Source organism: Salvelinus namaycush, chromosome 30, assembly GCF_016432855.1.
Source record: "Salvelinus namaycush isolate Seneca chromosome 30, SaNama_1.0, whole genome shotgun sequence".
Classification (NCBI taxonomy): domain Eukaryota; kingdom Metazoa; phylum Chordata; class Actinopteri; order Salmoniformes; family Salmonidae; genus Salvelinus; species Salvelinus namaycush.
Window position 1 is genome coordinate 12,982,230 of NC_052336.1, and position 20,835 is coordinate 13,003,064.

The window sequence follows — 20,835 nt, forward strand, 5'->3', positions numbered from 1 at the left end:
TCACAAGTCAAGTTAGAGACAGTATAATTCAGTGGAGAAAAACAATGTCTCTTGTGAAAGAAATCTATATGCTACTGGGTGGGTGTGATGATACTCCGCCTTAGTAGGTGGCACTATAGCTAGTGCAAGCAGAGTAGTCCACGGGTTTCTGACAGGCGAAGAAGAGTTCCACTTCCGGAAATCAAATTATTCACACGATAACATCAATATCGTTTAATTAGCTAGCTATCTAACGTTAAATGTATAAAACTATACATTATTGCTTTGCCGCTTAGCTAAGAAGAGGGTATGAATTAACAGTTTGTGATAGACTTCGCACCGTTTAAGCGTGAAGGTAAGTTTACTGATCAAATCGAAGTCTGCTGCCTAAACCTGCTAGCTAAGCTTGAAGCTAGCTGGCTACTTGTTTTTACTTTTCAAGATTTCAGTTTATCATGAGAAGTGTGATGTTAGCTAGCTATATACACTATACATAGTTGGTATTTTATAATAAACGCCGACTTAACTAGTTGGTTTTAGCGAATCTATTAAGTTTTCATTGAACGTCAATATAGTTAACTCGCCAACCAGTCTGCTAGCTAAATTGAGTTTGCTGCCAGAGTATTTAAGTTATATTAGATAGTTGTTCAGTTTAGCCTGTTATCGTTAGGTAGTTTTACCTCACAGAATGCCTTTGATTGAGAGCTAGTGTTGTAAGCGGTCACTGGGTTAAAGTCGTTACGTAATTTTTTATAAAGAGACCTGCTTGGCTCTTTTAGGCAAGGCCAAGTAACGTTACAGTAACTTTTTTTTTTCTTGCTGTAACAGTAGTCCAAAATGGCTTCATTTCCTCTAGGAGAGGAAGCCATTTTAGACTGTTGATACATACCCTGGCAGTGTGTCAACGGACCAGGAGACACATATTTATTTCTCTGTCTCTCTCAAAGTGGTTGAATGGTCAGGCTCAGCATGTGCGCGTCTGGAAAGTACAGTTCACGGGCCCGGCTCTGATTCCACGGATGAAAACCAAACACCGCATCTACTACATCACCCTGTTCTCTGTGGTGCTACTGGGACTCATCGCCACAGGGATGTTCCAGTTCTGGCCACACTCCATCGAATCAACGGCAGACTGGAGCCTGGACCGACGCAGCGTGCAGGATGCACCTCTCGTCTGACTGCCTGTCAGAATGCACACTTGTTTTGATGTGTATCGATGTGGCTACAACCCTAAGAATAGAATCAAGGTGCGCCTAGTCTCCATCGCACATCACAAATTACAGATATGTGAAGTTAGTTTCATCTGCAATTGTTAGTCTCTGAACCTTGTCTTTTGAACCACATGATTGAAGGATGTTATATATCCAACAGCAGCTAAAGTGGACCATCATAAATGACTGTGTCTGTCTGGCAGGTGTACATCTATCCTCTGCAGCGTTTTGTTGATGAGGTAGGCGTGCAAATCAGCAGCACAGGCCTGTCCCGAGAGTACAATGACCTGCTCAGTGCCATCTCCGACAGTGAGTTATACACCGATGACGTCACCAGGGCATGCCTGTTCGTGCACTCTATTGATGTGCTCAATCAGAACTCTCTGCGCATCCGGGAGACTGCCCAGGCTCTGGCCATGCTCCCCAGGTAACCTTTCCTGCACACTGCTCGGGTTGCACTGTTATCTCCTCCACCCCGAAGCTGGGAGTTCTCTTCATATGTATTTATCCTTCTTTACCCTCTGTCATTCTTCCTCTCCCCGCTCTCATCTACCACATTGATCTATCAGCCCATTTCAGATATCTAAGTGCACACATTTGTAGGTTTTTGACCCCTAAAGATGTTTGTTTCCAGGTGGGACAAAGGAATGAACCACCTTCTGTTCAACATGTTACCTGGAGGACCTCCAGACTACAACACAGCCCTTGATGTGCCAAGAGACCGGTAACATTAATAAACCCAGCACAGAAAAAATGAAAGTCAATTACAATGAATATAGTTGGATAAACTCACATTTTTGTTCATCAACCAACCTTGACTTCCAGCTAATATTTACTCCAGCATGAATGATCAGTGTTTGTTAGCAGAGTTACTGCCAGGCACATTTTGTTCTACCAAGACCACCACTAGAGGGAAGCATGGTGTTAACATAGCTTTCAGTTTTCTTTACATGTCCATAGTCTTGATATGTTCAGAGAATAGTTTTCTACATTTTTTATTTTTGTTAAATTAACTCATAGTTTTTATTAAATTAGTTTTTTTGCTCCATATTTTGTCGTTTTACTTGACTAGATAATCCAGATTCAATTCCATCTTTTATATCCAACACAACTACAGTACTTGCATATAATTACAGGGGGTCTTGAAAAATATTCAGCTAAGATGAAAGTACTACTTAAAAGTAGTCCAGAGATGACAGAACCTCTAGCGGCCTTGAGCGGGCAGACATGCCTAATCTCCTGGTATTTACTGCCACAGAGAGAGGCCATGTTTCCCAGCCTTGCTCTTGGCCGATCGCTCCTTTTGGGTGGAAAAGGTGGATTTTATGAACCGAAAGCCCTGAGACGATGAACACTTATCTGGAGCTGTAGGGAATTTCCTGGGCTCATCCAGCTGTGCTCCATTTGGCGTGGGGCCTCATCAGAACCAGCTGTATGTGTATATATAGGCCAGTGTGTGTGAGTGAGGTTGTCCTTGCATCCACAGGTAGGACGCCATAAAGATTGTTTGTCAGTTCTCATATAACTATTACATATACAGATCTACAAAAGGATGAGGTTTAGGCAGCCTCTTTTTGTCCATGTGAATACTTTTCAATCTTCATGTTACTCAATAGCATTGTTAAGCAGATATGACAAGAAACAGCCAGGGCATATGCACATCTGTCATGTATTGTCTTGCTGCAAAGTTCTGTATAGCTGTCTCTTCTCTCTGTCTTAACTATGTAAGCCTATGTGACAGTGGTGTAACATTGGATACGTGTGTTTGTTTTGTGTGTGTTATAGGGCTCTGCTTGCAGGGGGAGGCTTCTCCACATGGACCTACAGGCAGGGTTATGATGTCAGCATCCCTGTGTACAGTCCTCTGTCTGCAGACGTGGAGCTGCCTGAGAGACAGCCTGGGTGAGCAGCAACAACACCACCCACACTTCTGCACCTAGAATAGGACTCTTATCGCTTCCTCAAGCAAGACAACAGGCATCCTCACTTCATGTGACAGTGGGAACATTTGGGAAGTTATCTTTTACAGTCACCATCATCAGTCACAGAGATTTACATTATTTCTAATGGTGTCCCCGTCCCGGGCTGCAGGCCCCGGCGCTACTTCATTCTGTCATCTCAGACGGCCATCCACCGTGAGTACCGGGCAGAGCTGGAGAGGCTGAAGGAGGAGAACGGGGAGGCTCTGCTCCTCCTGGACAAGTGCAGCAACCTCTCTCAGGGAGCCGCCTCAGCGAGGAAACGCTGCTACAAGGGCCAGGTGTTCGACTACCCCCAGATTCTCCAGGTGAGACGCATACAGAGACCTGCTACCGTTTAGACTAACATGTACACACACTTGTAGACATTACACAGCTTAGGGGGAAATTGATGTTTAACATTGATAATGGCCATGCAGATCTGACTTAAATGCATTTAAGAGGGCTCTGCTCAGCTGTGTAGGTCATCTCTAAGAGTTGGCAGTCTATCTAGGTGGGTAACTTTATGCAGACTATACCTGGGAAACTACAACAATGCCTGTGGCAGTCAGTCAACCAGTGTGCCTCTCTGCATTGTCTGTCTGCTCAGAGTGCATCTCCAGCCCGTCTCTGGCCTGTCTAGACAGGAAGTGCGCTTATCATCTGGTATGGGTGCAGCGTAGCCGCACATCTGGGGTACGTCCCACCAAGGAGAGGGCCTGGAGGGGTGGGGTGGCAGAATCTCAGTGAAAGCACCCCCCTCCCCCTTCTCCACCTCTGACATTGGAAAGGTTCGCTTTAAGTGATGCCTGTATTTTAGAATAGTATTTTAGGTTGCCTGCTTGTATACTTTTAACGTCTGTAATTGGTCCACCATGACATTGCCCTCCCCACCCTAAACTCTTCCATATGGGAGGCAACCTCGACAGTTCATGCAGTCATTTTATCAGACTCTGACCAAACACAAGCTGCCCACTAATATTGTGTTAGTATGTTTTTGACCCGTCTAAGCTTCCTTAGTTTGGCGACGGCTATGTCATAAAGCCATGTACAGTTGATATGGCTATGATATTGTAATACCTTGTTGTAATCTGTGTTCCCCAGGAGTCGTCGTTCTGTGTGGTGCTGCGCGGGGCTCGGCTGGGACAGGCCACCCTCAGTGATGTGCTGCAGGCTGGCTGTGTCCCTGTCATCCTAGCAGACTCATACATCCTGCCCTTCTCTGAGGTCCTCGACTGGAAGAGGTACGCTAAAGACACTGCTCATGATCTCACTCCAACTTCAACACACATCTCTGCATTACATTTTCTGAGCTCGTATTGTGATTTCTGATCTAGTTTAATACCAGTGGCCGTGTTTGCCATTGATACTGACTGAGATTTTTCTGTCTTTGTGTGTGTGTGTATTGTACAGAGCATCTGTGGTCATTCCAGAGGAGAAGCTCCCAGAGATGTACACCGTCTTGAAGAGTATCCCTCACAGGCAGGTGGAGGAGATGCAAAGACAGGTGACAGTCAGATCACATCTTTTCTTCAGCTAAAATTCAAATAGACTGAATCCCTTTGCTGGGGATTTTTATATGCACATATAGGGAAATGCACTCTTTATAGAGTTGTAGTAATAGTCTATTTCCAGATGAATACGCCTCAGGAGAAAGTGTCTCCTGCCCTCTCAGGTTAAGTTAGTGTGAAGACGGGGTCAAAGGAGTTGTGACTTTCACGCTCCCATTCCAACCTGTGTTCTTGTGAGACGCGTGCCTCACTGTCAGCCCAATGGAAGCCATAACACAGGCAGACTGAAGTGTGAGACAGACACGTTGTAATGAGCCCTTAGGACTAGAGTTTCTGTCCTGTTGTCTGTTTGGGAACATGAGACAATCTAATCTTGATTAAAAGCTCTTATAAAGGTTCTTCAGTGTTAGTTTCAGTCGCGCCAAATCAATGACAAATCCCCTCCTTTCACTGGTCCAACTGAGCCTCAATAAACAGAAGTGAAAGCCCTCAGAGAGCTCTGCACGTCCAAGCTGTTTCTCATTCCCTTGTATCAACGCTAGTCCATTTACCAATTAGACTGGCCAAACAGACATATCAGCCCCACAGCTCAGAAACCCTGTTGGAGTTGTTTCATTTGCCAAGCCTTGAATATGTCTTCCCTTGAGGGTCCCCCTCCTGTCTCTGTAGCTGTGGGGATCTGAAATGCTTATCCACTGCTCTTAGTGTTTCTCTGTTAGTCTGTCTGTGTCTAGGGCTTGGAATTTAGTTATGAGATGTGTAATCAGTTGTCTTCCTGTCAGGAAAAGGTTCTCAGTAGAGATGAGGACTGATGATAAGGATTGTAGTTTGTTTGGAGTAAAACAAATACTGATCATAAACGTATCAATTCACTGGAGATCAGAGGAACACAACCAAATCATATTGGTCTGAGTTGAGTAGTGAGTACATCTTAAGCCAGGGGAATGTGAGGCGTAGGTAGGTATGTCACTGCCATGTGCGTGCCTGTGGCCCCTGCAGGACTGATGGGAGGAGGGTGTTGGAGCCGGGCTCAGGACGTGTAAGGGTGGGGCCGGAGCACAAAGGCCCATCTTATCCAGGATTTATAGGGCGCCGTAGAGCCCATTCCATATCAGTCCACACCTGTACACATCTGGAGAGACTCCTCACTCACGTTCACTGGCTGGAGAGGAGAAGACACTGGGAGTCACTGAGTTGGTCCCCCATAAATAGACATTGTCAGTACTATAGACAACACATTGTCAACTCTAACTCATTTGGAAGTGTGTAAAACTATGTATTTTTTTCTTCCCTTCATTTTTTTTTATAAGAGCTGTAGGAACATATATTTTTTTCTTCTGATTGATCTTATTGAAGAGCTGAAGTGAAGTATTTACTCACTGTCCAACAGAGGGCCTGACTGTTTTTCCTTCCTCAGTGGTTCTGAATTCCACACTGTCATCTTCAGTCCTTTATGGGTTTAAAAGGTCTCTGACCATATGGCTAGCATGCCTAAAATACACAATGCTGATCTTTTTTCCACTAATTGGTCTTTTGACCAATCACATCAGCTGTGAAAAAGATCTGATGTGATTGGTCAAAAGGCCAATTAGTGGAAAAAAGATCAGAATAACACAGCCTTACTCATGATGACTCCATGTCAGCTTTGATTGACTATCTGTATGATTTACTAAGTCCTAAATTGAATGATAATTGAATAATTGAGGAGACATTCTGTCTCACTTATACAGGGCCTCACAACTAAGGTCAAATGTAAAACTCCTAATCCAGCAGTAGCCAGCAGCATCATTTCAGGAGAAAAAAATTATTTGAACATCTGATGTGGTAGCATCCACATAGGTTGCAAATTGTGAGCTAAGTGCTTAACAGCTGCTAAATGTTAGTGGTGGTCACCTGAGGCTTTCCTCTGAGCCTTGTTTGTGTCAGACCCTAGGAATAGAATACATGCTTTGTTAATCAGTACAGCTGAAATGAGTACTTGTCAATCACAGGGCTGCAGCTATAGTACCAAGCCCAATGTAATCCTGTCTGAACCCTCCCTGTCTAAAAGGAGTTGACGGACAGCAGAGTATAGCTAGAGAAAGAGATGGTGGACTGGGTTATTCCCTTGACCCTGGTCGTGAAAGTCTGGCTATTATGATTTCTCAGTCTCACAGGAACCACTATTGATGATCAGTTGTCTGTCATCGTGGTAATACTACAATGTCCTCCTAAGCAAGTTTGTGCTAAGTAATTGTTCACCATGACAATTTTACTTTTACAAGATTTATATCTTATTAAGAGGTGCAAGTAATTACATTTATTTTAGTTGCAGTAGCATAAATTAGCCAATTCGGTTTTGAATTGATGTATGTTTATGGTCCAACTTCAAGCACACCTTTAAGAGAATTCAGTCTCCTTAGCCCAGCGCCGTATGTTAGAGGAAGGGAATGACAGTGCTGCAGTGAAGCAGACCGCTCTGCCCTTTTTCTCTGCTGTGACTCCGTCTCTTCTTCCCTCCTCATAAAAATTCCTGCAGGCGCTGGGAGGGGGCGGGGTGGGCCTCTTAGGCCGGAGCAGTTTGCTTTTTGCCTCCTCCCGGTCGGAAAGGAAACTTTCATCACTGGCTGATTTATGGGCCGTTGGGTCCCCCTGAGATTAGAAAGTCTTTTTGAATACTCCTCACCCCCTCCATAAAAATAAACGCTGTTTTTGTATTTCTCCAGTGTTAAAGGGGACTACGGGTGTGGAGTGGGGGCTGGTCCCTTCTCATGTGCCGCTGAGAGCTCTCTGGACCATAAGACAACAAAAACACCAGGACAAGCTGCTCCACTGCTATGGAAGGACAGAGCCCTGTAGCCAGGCCAAGACTACCACAGCTCTAGCAAAACGGTTGGCTCATTGGCTAAGCTGTAGCAGCCAATGCTATCACTGTGTTTGCTGCATTGCAGTTTTCATTTTGTGCACCGTTGTTCTTGTTGTCTATTTGTCGCTTGATCCTCCACTGCTCCTAATCCAAAACAGAGGAGATCGTCTTCAGCTGGGGGTCTTATTCTCACCCAACAAATATGCTGTTAATACCTTGAGTTTCAGGCTGTGGGAATAGTTTCCAGGGTGTGCTCTGGCTAACCAGTCAAATGGCAATTGGAGTTGAGGGGTCCAGTATGGACCTCCCCCATGTGCTTGTTAAAGAGTGCTGCACTCAGGGTCACCTAGGAGCTGCTGAGGTGGAGTCAGGTCACACTGACATGGCGCCTCCTGGCAGGAGACAGTTCTGTTTTAAGGATAATTTACTCTTATGGGCTCCTCTACCTCCATAGCTGTCCCTTGATGTTTCTTAATGGATCAGTGGGAGGGGAGAACCAGGGAAGCTGGGGTGCTGCCTGGGTGTACAAGTAACATCTGCATTGAAATATGATTGACTGCTAGGCTACACTTCCCCTCTGGCACTGTAATGCTCCTTGTTGTTACCATGGACTGGTAGTGAAGTGACTAAAAATAGATTTTTGATGCACAACTAAAAGTAGATAGTTTGCATACATCTTGGATCAAACATGTATTGTAGTCCCAATGGACCTTAAGCAGGGGTTCCCAACCAGGTTTACTAGGACCTGTAGGGGTACTTGGCCTATCCACAAGGTGTACTTGAGAAGACTCGTGAGACCACAGGCCTAATGGTAAAATGCACATGAGAGGGTACTTCAGGGGTACCCCTGGCAGAGTAAAATTAAGGTGGTGGTACAGTAACAGAAAAGGTTTGGAACCACTGGCCAGGTTGATATTTGGCTGCCCTGTGCTTTGAAAGTCAGGTGAGCTGTAGAAGGTCTTGGCCTGCTGTAGGACAGATGATGTTAGAGATTCTAACCATCTAGAGCAGTCCTTCCTGTTCTCCAGTCACTGGGATGCCTTCTGAATGTGTGTTCATGTTTATGACAGCTTGTCTGTTTGTCCAGGGCCCAGACCATATGTTTTTACTCCAAAAACTCTGTTCTCCTCAGGCCCGCTGGTTCTGGGACGCTTACTTCAGCTCCATGAAGGCCATCGGCATGACAACGCTTCAGATCATCAATGACCGCATCTACCCCTATGCTGCCCGCACCTACCTACGAACAGTGGAACAACCCTCCTGTGGTGGTGATAATCCTCTAGTTGCTAGGTCTTTAAAGAGTGGAATGATGCGTTTTAGGCTAGATGTGTTTTAACATGATTGGATACATCAAAAGTCTTCCATTGGAGCCTGCTATAATCTATGCCCCTCTAGCCTACACCACGTTATTGTTTTTTACTGTGGTTAACCACTGAATCTTCTTAGACATACGAGGCATATTTATGGGGGTGCAGTCTGCAGTGTGTGGTTGATTTGATGTGTGACCTGACACTGTGCTGGCCTCACAAAACAGAAAAACAGTGACTGACTCCCTCAGTGACAGATATGACACAGTTTTCCCAGGTAAGTCTTTCCCAGTGTATTGGCTGGGTGGCAGGACAGCTTCCTCTTTATAGGTCCCTCTCTCCACAGATGTAGTCTAGTGGTCTTTGGCTGCTTGGTAAACACCCAGTACTGCTGAAACAGCCAGTGTGTTTGTGTCAGCAGTTCTGCACTGGGAGGATGCCTCCAGTGTGGTGAAAAATACATGCCTTAGTGTTTGAGTCATTGTGTATGTGTGAGAGAACACTGTTTAAGGAGTGTGTGTGTGTGTGTGTGTGTGTGTGTGTGTGTGTGTGTGTGTGTGTGTGTGTGAGTAACCTCTCTGTGGGAGTGTGGGGATGCAGACAGCTTGGCTCAGCTATCACCTCTCAGGGGCTGTTAATCAGCCCAGCCTGATCTGCTGCAGTCCCCAAAGACACCACATGCAACTCTGCCCCCCCCCCCCCCCTCTCTCTGTCTGTCTGTCTGTGGGGTAGAGAAGGGGGGCCCATGTTCCTCCTTATTGGACAGCCCTACCCAGTCCTACCAATGGTTGGTGATATGTGAGCCAGTCAGGTTATGTTGGTCTGATCAAGTCACACTGACTCTGACTGAAGGTATGTTTACAACACTTGGCTTCTCAGAGTAATTAAAAGCTCTTCAACACTTCAAGACTAATTACTTTCTACTCAAGCCAACTGCTCAATCAGAGCCAGTGTTGCCTTTTTTTGGAGTGGGTAGCTGGTTAATCAACAGTTACACTTGACATTACCCACCTCTCTCTTTATCTGAAACTCCTGTCTGCCTTTTTTCCCAACCAATCGTCGTCATTTAGGTCTGCTGTCTCAGTCCCTGCTCACAAGAGGTTAATTGTGCAGGGCCACAGACCTATTACCATTCCAATGCTAGAGAAGTGCTATCTACGTATTCAGTGGAAACACGTCGAGCAGAATTGAAACAGAACACTAAATAAATCAAGCAGTTTTTTTTCTCTGCTGTTCTGTATCCTTCGTTCGGGGTCATAATTGAAAGCACATTTCACAGGCTCTCTGCTAGTAGCAGTGCCTTTAGAAGGGTTTTCAGGCTAGGGAGGGACAGACAGGCTGCTTTTTGTACGGCCGTGGGCATAGTTGTAAGATACGAAACGGGTAATCCATGGTAGTCACCTGTTCAGCCTCTGAAAGGTGGCTGAAGGTTAGGAGACTTTGTACCCAGGGGGCTTTCATATCAGATTGGTTTGGAGGGTGTTCTTCTTCTTCTGAGCTCTGGCGTGTTTTCTCCCTTAGTTTGGAATGGTGTGAACACACTTTGCAATTGGGTGCACACTAAACAACGCACCATGGTTTGCTAAAAAGGGTGGTGTCGGTCCAATTAATTACACCTTTCATAGTAATGAATATTCATGGTAAATGGCAACTGATTATTTTTTAAGCTTGACCTTGACCATTAGGGGACATCTAACGTTTGAATTTAGGCTAAGTCGGGGCTTGTTCAGTGGTTTAAATGGGCCAAGAAACCTGACCAGACGATTCCTTCACTGGTAGAGAGCAGACGAAGCCTGCACTGTGAATGTGCTCATATCAGGACTCTTGAGAAGATGTGACGGCTGCACCATCTCTGCTTCTCCTAATCCCTGGTAGACAATCATCACACACACCACACACACACACAAATCAAAGGCCCCCTGCTGGCTAGATGGACCTGCCGCTACTTCCACATTGCCTTGAAAGCATTTGTTATTGTGGAGAGAACACTGTTTGTCAAACACTCAAATGCCATGTTGTTCTCTGTTTACAATGATTTGCGTCAATCTACTTTTCCAAACACCACCACAATAATGTGTAGCCTAAATCACCCAAATGGCTGCATGTTCCCATTTTTGTGTAAATTGATCATTGTAAGCAGTGAACTCAATTTAACTGGGCTAATTAACATTGGAGAAGTGGCTGTCTTTCTTTCATCTTGTTTATGTCATCTGACAAATGACTTAAGTGGTCCCTTTCCTCTTCTCTTCATCTCACCACTTATGTGTCACCGTGTTAGTTTAATTATTTCCCCCTCTGCTTGTATGTCAGTGTCACACCACCCCAGAGAAGTTTCCGTTTGCTAGTAAAGTTGAGTTTTTTTTATTGGTGAGTACTGACTGATGTAGGGTATATGAGGTGACCATGTTTATGGTGACAGATATGGTGGACGCCGTTGGAAGAGCCACAGAAACACCAGTCTGTTTGTGGTCACCTGTCTGCAGCAGAACAGAGAAGCACTTCAAGAAGCCCACAAATCTCCATTCCCTCCCTATGAGGTTAGCACATGTCTCTAGTGGAGGTCTGGAGGCTTTGGGGGGGCCTTTGGTACAGTTGATTAAGTCAGCTGCAACCTCCTTTATTTGAGAATGCTACTGTTGTAGTGTTTGACAGTTAATTAAGGGTTAAAACCACATCATCCAGTCAGCATAATGCTCCTGCTAGCAGAGAACGGAAGCGTTGAAGTTGACCCTGTAGATGATATAACCTGCATTGTGGAGCACTAAGCTTCTGCAGTGAGTCTCCTCTGTGTCGCATGTTGACATATTGTTACTCTTGTATAATCGCATTACTCAATGTCAGTTGTTGTCTATATGTTAGTTCAGAGGTCTGGATTGAGTGTCTCCTTGTGTGTGTAACTGCATCAGAGGGCTCTCTGCACTGCCAGTATTTTCTTTTACAGCGTCACTTGATCTAGGCTAGGGTCGGTGCATCTTCCAGAGTTAACGGGCCATTTTAAGACGCTCCCGCCCCACTAAAACTCATCTGGACCTCTGCTGCATGGAGCTCATCAGAGCTTCATGACAAAACGTCACTTATAACATCCCAAAGCAGCAGTGTAGAAACAGCAGGAGAGGCCAAGACTGCCAAGTCATAGTGTGTGGACTCAACTTACACATGTACCTGAGATGAGGGTGGAACTCTTTGTCTCTGTCTTACTCCTGAACAGCTCAGCTACTGCTTGTTTTTTAGTGTGCTTGGCATTCCAAGACTACTTCACGCTGGATGCTCGGCATTCCTGATTGTGAGTCTATTAATCTTTCAAATTAATTAAAAGATTATTCCTGTTCCCTAGTAAAAACCATTGTCTGGAAATCACTGCAGGTGACATTGCTGAATCAAGAAATGGAATGGCAGCTTAAATCATGATGGAAAACATGACGCGGGCCAGGATGGCAGACAGATGAAGCTAGCTAGGCATAAGTCTGCATTGTAGGAGAGAGTGACTCTAACCTTTTTGGTCTCTTGTCCTCTGTAGAAGTGGTCGAGTGTGAACAGCCCTCTGTTCCTGCCTCTCATCCCACCGAGGTCCCCAGGGTTCACTGCTGTGGTGCTGACCTACGACCGTATCGAGAGCCTCTTCCGGGTCATCACTGAGATCTCCAAGGTTCCCAGCCTGGCCAAGCTACTAGTGGTGTGGAACAACCAGAACAAGAGTCCCCCTGAAGGCGAGCCCTAGGCTATATTCATTAGCACACACCATAGTGTAACTTTTTGCAAAATACATTTTTTTGAGGGGCTGAAACTAAAATAAGCTTCTTATTGAACAGGTTCAGGTAGTCCCTCTCCATTTTGGTAGATGTTCTTCTGTTTGGTTCCTAGTGAATACACCTCTGATTCTGACCCTCCCTTCCCCATACTGTTCATTAAACCCATTATTGATTCAAATATTACCCTTAAACAAGCACACCAGCAATAGGAGTTTTCATGAGTTAGCATCATCGTTGTCACTGAAAAGGTTATGTTGGATGTTCGAAGATGGGATATTAGTGTTCTGTCAGATTGCCTTACTTCATAGCTATCATAGAGTCCAATTTTTCTTTTATCTCTGTTGTGATGTGAGAAGAAGTGAAGGTTATTTCACCATGCCATGGTTTAATACACAAAATGGAGCTCTTGATGTGTACCAGATGAGTGATAACAGCTTCAGCTGAAAAGCATGACATGCTCGCGGCTGGAGCCAAACCTCTCTGGCTTTGCTTCATGTTGAGAATCAGGAAACTGGAGCAGCTCCGTGGCATGTTGCTGCCGGTCGGACAGAAAACAAATCCTCCTACCCACCCCACTCGGTGCTGCAGCAGCCACCTCATTCTAACCTTCCGATGTCAACAGGTCTCCTCGGTACTGGCAAGCCAGATGACGTAGAGGCCTTTCATTCATGTTGATATACTGTCCACTACAGACACTCCACTTCATCAAACAGAGTGCAGTGTTCTGCTAGTGCTGCCTGTCTGTCCTACTGCCACAGCCCTCATTTAGAGCCCATTAGAGATGTTTTAGAGTAAGCTGATATTAGTCATTATTTATTGTGGCTTTCGCTCTAATGATTCCTCTTAACAAGGCGATTTAGGTATGCGGCTGTTTATGGCGCCCCTTAACACTGACAGCTCGGGGGACGGCAGGGAATTAAATCTATCCTCTGCATAGAGTTGTGTAATGTAATGAAGCAGCGGGCCACTTTGAAGCTCACTCTAATGGCCCAGTGTAGCCTTTGATTAGAGGCGTCAGTGGAGCCTGGCTGGAGCTTTGTGACCCATTAGAATTAACAAGGGGCCGTTCATGGGTCAACTCGGGGCCTCTGCTTGGGATGAGGATGTATTTCCTCCTCATCCTCACAAGGCCTGATTGTGCTTCTGACATGCACAGAGATTGTACTGTGTTTGGTTGTGATGATTAACTTCATTGTTTATTTGTTCACTCATACAATTTTAGCATTATGACCTGAAGAAACCTGTTTTTCACATCGGTCAAAGACAGTTATGGAGCTGCAGAGCATGGAGAGATGGGGTTTGCAGCAGGATTCTGTTTTTCCGTAGTGGAGAGGATCTCCTGGTTATCCCAAAAGTCTGAAAATGAGAAGCAAAGTAGATGGGCTTCCAGCAGACAGAAAATGTTTTTTCAGTTTGTGTGTTCAAACCAATACCAAAAGAAAATGCCAGGCTAAATCAGAGCTAAGCTAATAACCTTTGTTTTGGTGATTTCCCCCTGCACTGTACTCATCTCCCAGCTCATCTTTGGAAAAGAGAGGGGGAAAGAGAGCGAGAAGAAAGCGCTTGAATATTTCACAGCAGTTCTCCTGTTGACAGTTTAGTGTGGAGACGTTCAGAGCTCGTCGGGCAGTTGGGAGCGCTGCCTGCTTGTCAGGCCCCAGTTAGAGCCTTAATGGGGTGACACATTCTGTGCCATCTGTCTGACTCTGCTCCGTGCCATGGACACTTCCCAAGCTCACTAAACACTACTTTAAAAAAAGCTAACTTTGTTGCTCTGCCTTGAGAGGAATCTTGGTGTGGTCAGGCTTGCACATGATTCAAGTTGGCGTTGCTATTCGAGTCAGTGATTGTAGTTTTACTGCTAGCGTACTTTTCCACTAGGATTGCCATTTTGAAACATCTCCCTTGATGGCAACCCAACTCCACTCCTCTCCAACTGAAGTCTAGATGTTAGTTTGACCTAGATAACTGGCAGTCTGGTTTGATGTCTTAGGTGTGGGTGGGTGATGCAATATATACTGTCAGATTTGGAATGTGTGGAAGTAATTTTCACAGTTTACTTAATGTCTTGCAGCTTCTCAAGTAGCACACAATGCTAACTGACCCGTTTGCCAAGGTCTCCATTTGCATTGATAGAATGGATTTTCTATGACCAGTCTGTATTGTAGGCTTATCACTCATATTCCCTTGGTCTCTGTCCCTCGGTTAGATTCTCTATGGCCGAAGATTGCCGCGCCTCTCAAGGTGGTGCGCACCAAAGAGAACAAGCTCAGCAACCGCTTCTTCCCGTACGACGAGATCGAGACTGAGGCCGTGCTGGCCATCGACGATGACATCATCATGCTGACGTCTGACGAACTGCAGTTTGGCTACGAGGTGAGAGAGAGGATACCCTGTATCTCGCCTGGGAGATATCGCCCCAAATGTTTGACCTTGGGCTTAGTGCATTCCTACTGGCAGGTAAACGCTGGCCACTTAGTGCTGACCCCAGAGTTTAAACTCCTCCAGGGAGCTTAAGTCAGCCTCCAGTAGTGGTATTTGTGAGGCGGCTGCCGGGTGCTGGAGATATGTTTGGTGACAGGCCAGAGCTGATGCTGTCCATGCCTACAGCCCGGCTTGGCACTCACCTGAAGGCATTTAGGACCTATTGAGACAATTGAGAACAATTTGAGGATAATGACATGAAATGAGAGGCAGGCTGCTGTGGGGAAGGTAGGCTGTCTGGCTCTACTGCCTCTCGCTGAGTCCAATACTGGGACAGGCTGCTGGCTCCGTTATCCAGTCTCCAGTCCGTTATCCAGTCTCCATCCAGTTATCCAGTCACAAGTCTCTGCCCATCACAGAGAGGGCCTGTAGCTTTCATCTCGTTAGTGAACCTTGGGGCTCAAAGTATCTCAGTGATGGCGGTCTTCTAGCACTACCTTGAAGAAAGTGAAAGGAGGCTACTTGGAATGTTTTTAGTGTTGCCTAATTCCATTAACTTGGAACTTTCTCCAAATTCCTGGAAAACCTGTAATTTGTGTCTAACCGTCTCTTTCCCCCGACCATGCCCCTCAGGTGTGGAGGGAGTTCCCAGACCGGTTGGTGGGGTACCCGGGTCGGCTCCACGAGATGTGGAAGTACGAGTCCGAGTGGACCAACGAGGTGTCCATGGTTCTGACTGGAGCAGCCGTCAGGGTTAGGTCACACACACAGAGACACACACAGAGACACACACAGAGACACACACAGAGACACACACAGAGACACACACAGAGACACACACAGAGACACACACAGAGACACACACAGAGACACACACAGAGACACACACAGAGACACAGAGACACACACACACAGAGACACACACACACAGAGACACACACACACAGAGACACACACACACACACAGAGACACACACACACACACAGAGACACACACACACACACAGAGACACACACACACACAGAGAGAGAGAGAGAGAGAGAGAGAGAGAGAGAGAGAGAGAGAGAGAGAGAGAGAGAGAGAGAGAGAGAGAGAGAGAGAGAGAGAGAGAGAGAGAGAGAGAGAGAGAGAGAGAGAGAGAGAGAGAGAGAGAGAGAGAGAGAGAGAGAGAGAGAGAGAGAGAGAGAGAGACGCTTTCCTTTTGATTTAAAGCAAATACTTCTGAGAACACATCCCTCTATTCAGAGGTTAGACTCATTTATCATATCACGAGTGAGTAGGATGACAAATGTATTTCAGTATTTATCTACATGAAGATAGTTTCCACTGCTTGCTGATGTTGAGTAACACTGGCTTCTTTCCTTTCCAGTACTTTAACTACCTGTACACTTACAAGATGCCAGGAGACATCAATAACTGGGTGGATGCTCATATGAACTGTGAGGATATCGCCATCAACTTCCTGGTGGCCAACATCATTGGCAAAGCCCCCATAAAGGTACAGAACACAACGTTGTCCCACCACCTGAACACAACAGTCCTACCCAACCCATTATGCTGACATTAGGTCCTTAGGGGGTCAAATTCAATATTGGATGTTCACCAGAGCCATGGCTTGCATCCCAAATTGTGTTCTATTCCCTATAATGGTGCACTACTTTTGACCAGAGCCCTATGGGCCCTGGTCTAAATGAGTGAACTTCCTAGTCAATGGGGTGGCATTTGGGACGGAGCTATGTTAATATCTCATTAGGAGCAGTACTACAACATGCACCACATATCAGGAAGCTGAAGGCCTTAACTCCAACTCCACAGAGGTGGAATAGTCCCAGAATGCAGAAATATTTATTTCTTCCTGTCCTGCCAGAGGCTCTGTCTCTGATCAGTTCTCACCCCTCTGTGCCCCCTGATACCTCCCCAACGCTGTGACCGTGTCCAGGTGCAGAGGCCGTCCCTAAAGCCCAACCTTAACCTCTCTTTTCTGGGTGTCACTGACTGCCACCCCTCCGACTATGTTTTCCTAAGCTCACCAGGGCTCACTCACCCCACCGTCAAAGCAATGCCTTCTCCCTCCCTCTGTGCCTGCAGTAGGCTACCCCCCCACCCCACATCTCCCACACGTCCTCCTCAGCACTGATCTCCAGTCTGGAGTAAGATGGACTGGTGGGGTGGGTAAGACGGAGGAAGGCCATACATCACCCCTTTAATGAGCATACAGCTGTTTCTCCTCGGCACGCAAGCAGCATGCCCTGGCCTTTAATGACCATTCAGGTATACAGCAGCACACCATCCTCCCTCAGCGCAACAGCCCTCAATCACACTCTGCTGCAACAACCACTGCTGGACCTGCTGTCACAATTAGCATGACTTTATCTAATGGGTTTATCACATTCTAGAGAACTGCAACTTAAAGGGATACTTTGGGATTTGGGCATTGAAGTCCCTTATCTACTTCCCCCGAGTCAGATGAACTCATGGATACCATTTTTATGTCTGTCTCCGGTATGAAGGTAGTTTTGCAAGCCAATGCTAACTAGCATTAGCACAATGATTGTAATTCTATGGTATTTACTAGTATGCTAACAATTGCGCTAAAGCTAGTTAGCAACATCCTTCAAAATGCACGCAGAGACATAAAAACCATATCCACGGGTTCATCTGACTCTGGAGAAATAGATAAAGGGCTTCATTGCCCAAATCCCGAAGTATCCCTTTAAGCAGTACTTTGACGGTTATAGACTTGTCTCATCAGCACAGGGATTTGATCTCACCACACAGTAGATTCTGTACTGTATGTTTCTTAGTTGTGTAGCAATGGCGGAATGGTAGATTGTAAAGGTCACTGTCCTGGTTCCATTTAGGTGACCCCAAGGAAGAAGTTCAAGTGTCCAGCCATTGACGGTCTGTCCCTGGACCAGACACACATGGAAGAGAGGTACGTCCTGCACTGAGCATGCTCATCGCCTAGCAACTCTAGAAATGGTGTGCATATGCCAAATCAATATTCATAGAGGTAGTAGTGGACATACAATATCTGAATGTGTTTTTTTTTTTTTTTTTTTGTGGTTGAATGCCTCAATATTAACGCCGGTAACTTCTGTACACTTCCCCAGATCGGAGTGCATCAACAAGTTTGCATCGGTGTTCGGAACCATGCCCCTGAAGTTAGTGGAACACCGTGCAGACCCAGTCCTCTACAAGGACGACTTCCCAGAGAAGCTCAAGAGTTTCCCCAACATCGGCAGTCTCTGACCGGACAGGGCTGTGGCCCAGCAACCCCCAGACACCCATACATACCCAGCATCATCTAGTTCAGGGGAGACATAAACTCTTCTATCTCTGTCCATATAGAACTATCTGGAAGGTTGTTGTTGATCTCTGTAGGGTGGTGTGGGGTTGGGAGCCTGTATTGTTTCCTTTCCTAAATACTGGTTTTAAGTGGAAGTGGTGAGAGATGAGGTGTGTGTGTGCTCATTGGTTGACTGGACAGAATCCACTGTGCGCTGATGAATCCACTGTGCGACTGAGATGACTAGTCTGTGTATGTCCACTGCTGCTGTATTCGAGCCAGAGGCCCTGTGGGCTTTTTGGCTGATCTGGGGTCAGTGTATATAAATCACAGCAGTGCTACATTTTAATGTAGCATGGTGAGTCAGGACCACTGTCTGACGCTGCTGTCTGCCAAGCACAGGGGGGCGGGGATGAGTAATATGTTGAACACCCATCGAGATAATATATCCTATGTCATTTATCTCAAACTGATGAATCTTTTTAAATGATAAATAATATGAAAAACAAGGCTGTTTAAGAGGGCGCTTCTCGTCTAAGGTCATTTAATGGCATGAGCTATTTTTATTTGTTTAGTGTGAGCACTGCAGAGGTGTATGGTCAGCTTTCTCTGCATAGAGGATATATCGCAAATAATATGTACACTATATATTTACTGCCAATTGTTCTACTGCTAACACTTTTCAAAAGAATGGCCGGTATCTGGACATTTGAATGACCTTTTTTAAAGTGTTGTGCTGCATAATATATAAACTATTGCAGTAACGTCTGGTATATGAGGGAAGCTACTGTAATTGATGCGGTGACATTGGACTGTCTGCTTCATGGAGATGTAGGCACCAGGTTGTACAATTCCCCAATTCTGAGTTCTCTTTTTGTTTTTGCCTTCTGTGTAGGCTTGCTCATCTCTCTAAAGGAATGTCCTAAGCATTTCAAGTTTGAGTCAGCACACACTTTTTAAGATGTCAATATTGCCTTTGTTTTTTTGTATTTTTTTTTACTTGTGTAAGGATTGTTGTTTGTGATAAATGTGTCCCAAAATATATATAAATATGACTTTGTAAAGAAATACATGCTAAATAAAGATGTTTTTCATGGCCATTTTATTGGCCTGTGATTAAAGAAAGGAACAATGGCGCTGCCTCACTCCAACCAAGGTGCATGACTTGAGGAGCTAACTGAGGTGAAGAGGAAATTCAGCTACTGGAGAACAGAGGAAGTTGATAAAAGTGCTTGAAAACAGTTATGTCATCGGAAGTGTTCTAGATGAGTGGTTTTCTCATGCAGTCAGCAGTAGCAGGCCTCTGTGTCTGTCACGCTCTCTGTCCTCATTCTGATTTGGTGAAAGCCCATGTCTGTCCAGGGCTGTTGTGACAGCCAGGCCGTGTGCAGCACCGCTGTTCAGCCTCGCCTGTCACCTGTTAATATACGCTCCCTAATCCACCCTGTACAATGTCAGCAGTTCAAAAGGGCACTGTTAGTATTTTTGTCAACTTCAATTAGCGTGAAATTCTTGGAGGCTGTGCGATCTCATTTCAGCCCTCATGTCTGAAATACAGAGGGATTTTAGGCTGTCACTGTAGCTGATGCAATCATGAAACATATGAGGTAGATGATATGTAATACAAGAAGATGGACGTGTTAATTTTTTTCTTTTTTTACACTAGATTTTTATTGATGGCCCTCCCACCCCTCCATCCTAATTATATAGACATCAGTCAAAACAGAACAACACCAGAATCCCCAAAATCTCCATTATTATTACGGTCAGATGTTGTTGCCCATTGCTGCAGGACATTGTGAAAACTGCTACTCTTAATTAATCCTTGGAGTTGCCATCCTAAAAACATCCCAGTCTTTAAATGTAGGACCTTTCCGTGAGAATAGGAATCCTTCTGCAGTAGTATCATTCACACCACACAACAGCATAGAAAGATTGTCAAATATTGAGCGCTGACCTTGACTAAATGTGTTTTATTGTTTGTTTAAAGGTCCAATGAGGCCTTTTTAATCGCAATATTAAATTATTTCAGGGTAACAGTAAAGTACCTTACTGTGATTTCAATTAAAATGGTCAAAAATAAGCAAAAACAACTTCTTAGCAAAGAGCAATTTCTCAAGCAAGAATTTTGCTAGACTGTCTGGGAGTGGTCTGAGTGGGGAGGGGAGAACTGAACACCAGCTGTTATTGGCAGAGCAGGATGTAACTCTCTTTCTTAATGGTCTATTAACTAATTGTACCGCCTGGTGTTGACACCAGGTAGGCCAAAACTCCATCCCACCACAACAGGCTGACATTTCATGCAATCTTTTCAAACAGCTCTTACACTAAAAGGCCATTATCATTTTCACTATGTCACAGTATTATTACAACCTCATAGTGTGGAATATATAAAACCAGGAAAATCACATTTTGGACTGCACTGGACCTTTAAAGAATTGGTGGGAACAATATGAAATTACTCGTGACAATTGAAGCTGCACTTCAATTATCCATTAAAACAATTTGTAGTTGATGCAGTTTTTTTTTTGTGTGTGTGTGTGTGTGTTTCTTAAATAAGT

General features: G+C 45.2%; 1 pseudogene; it reads left to right on the forward strand.

Moving 5' to 3' along the window:
* Window positions 1-948: 948 nt before the first annotated feature.
* On the forward strand, window positions 949-19,374 carry LOC120025384 (annotated as a pseudogene).
* Window positions 19,375-20,835: the final 1,461 nt, after the last annotated feature.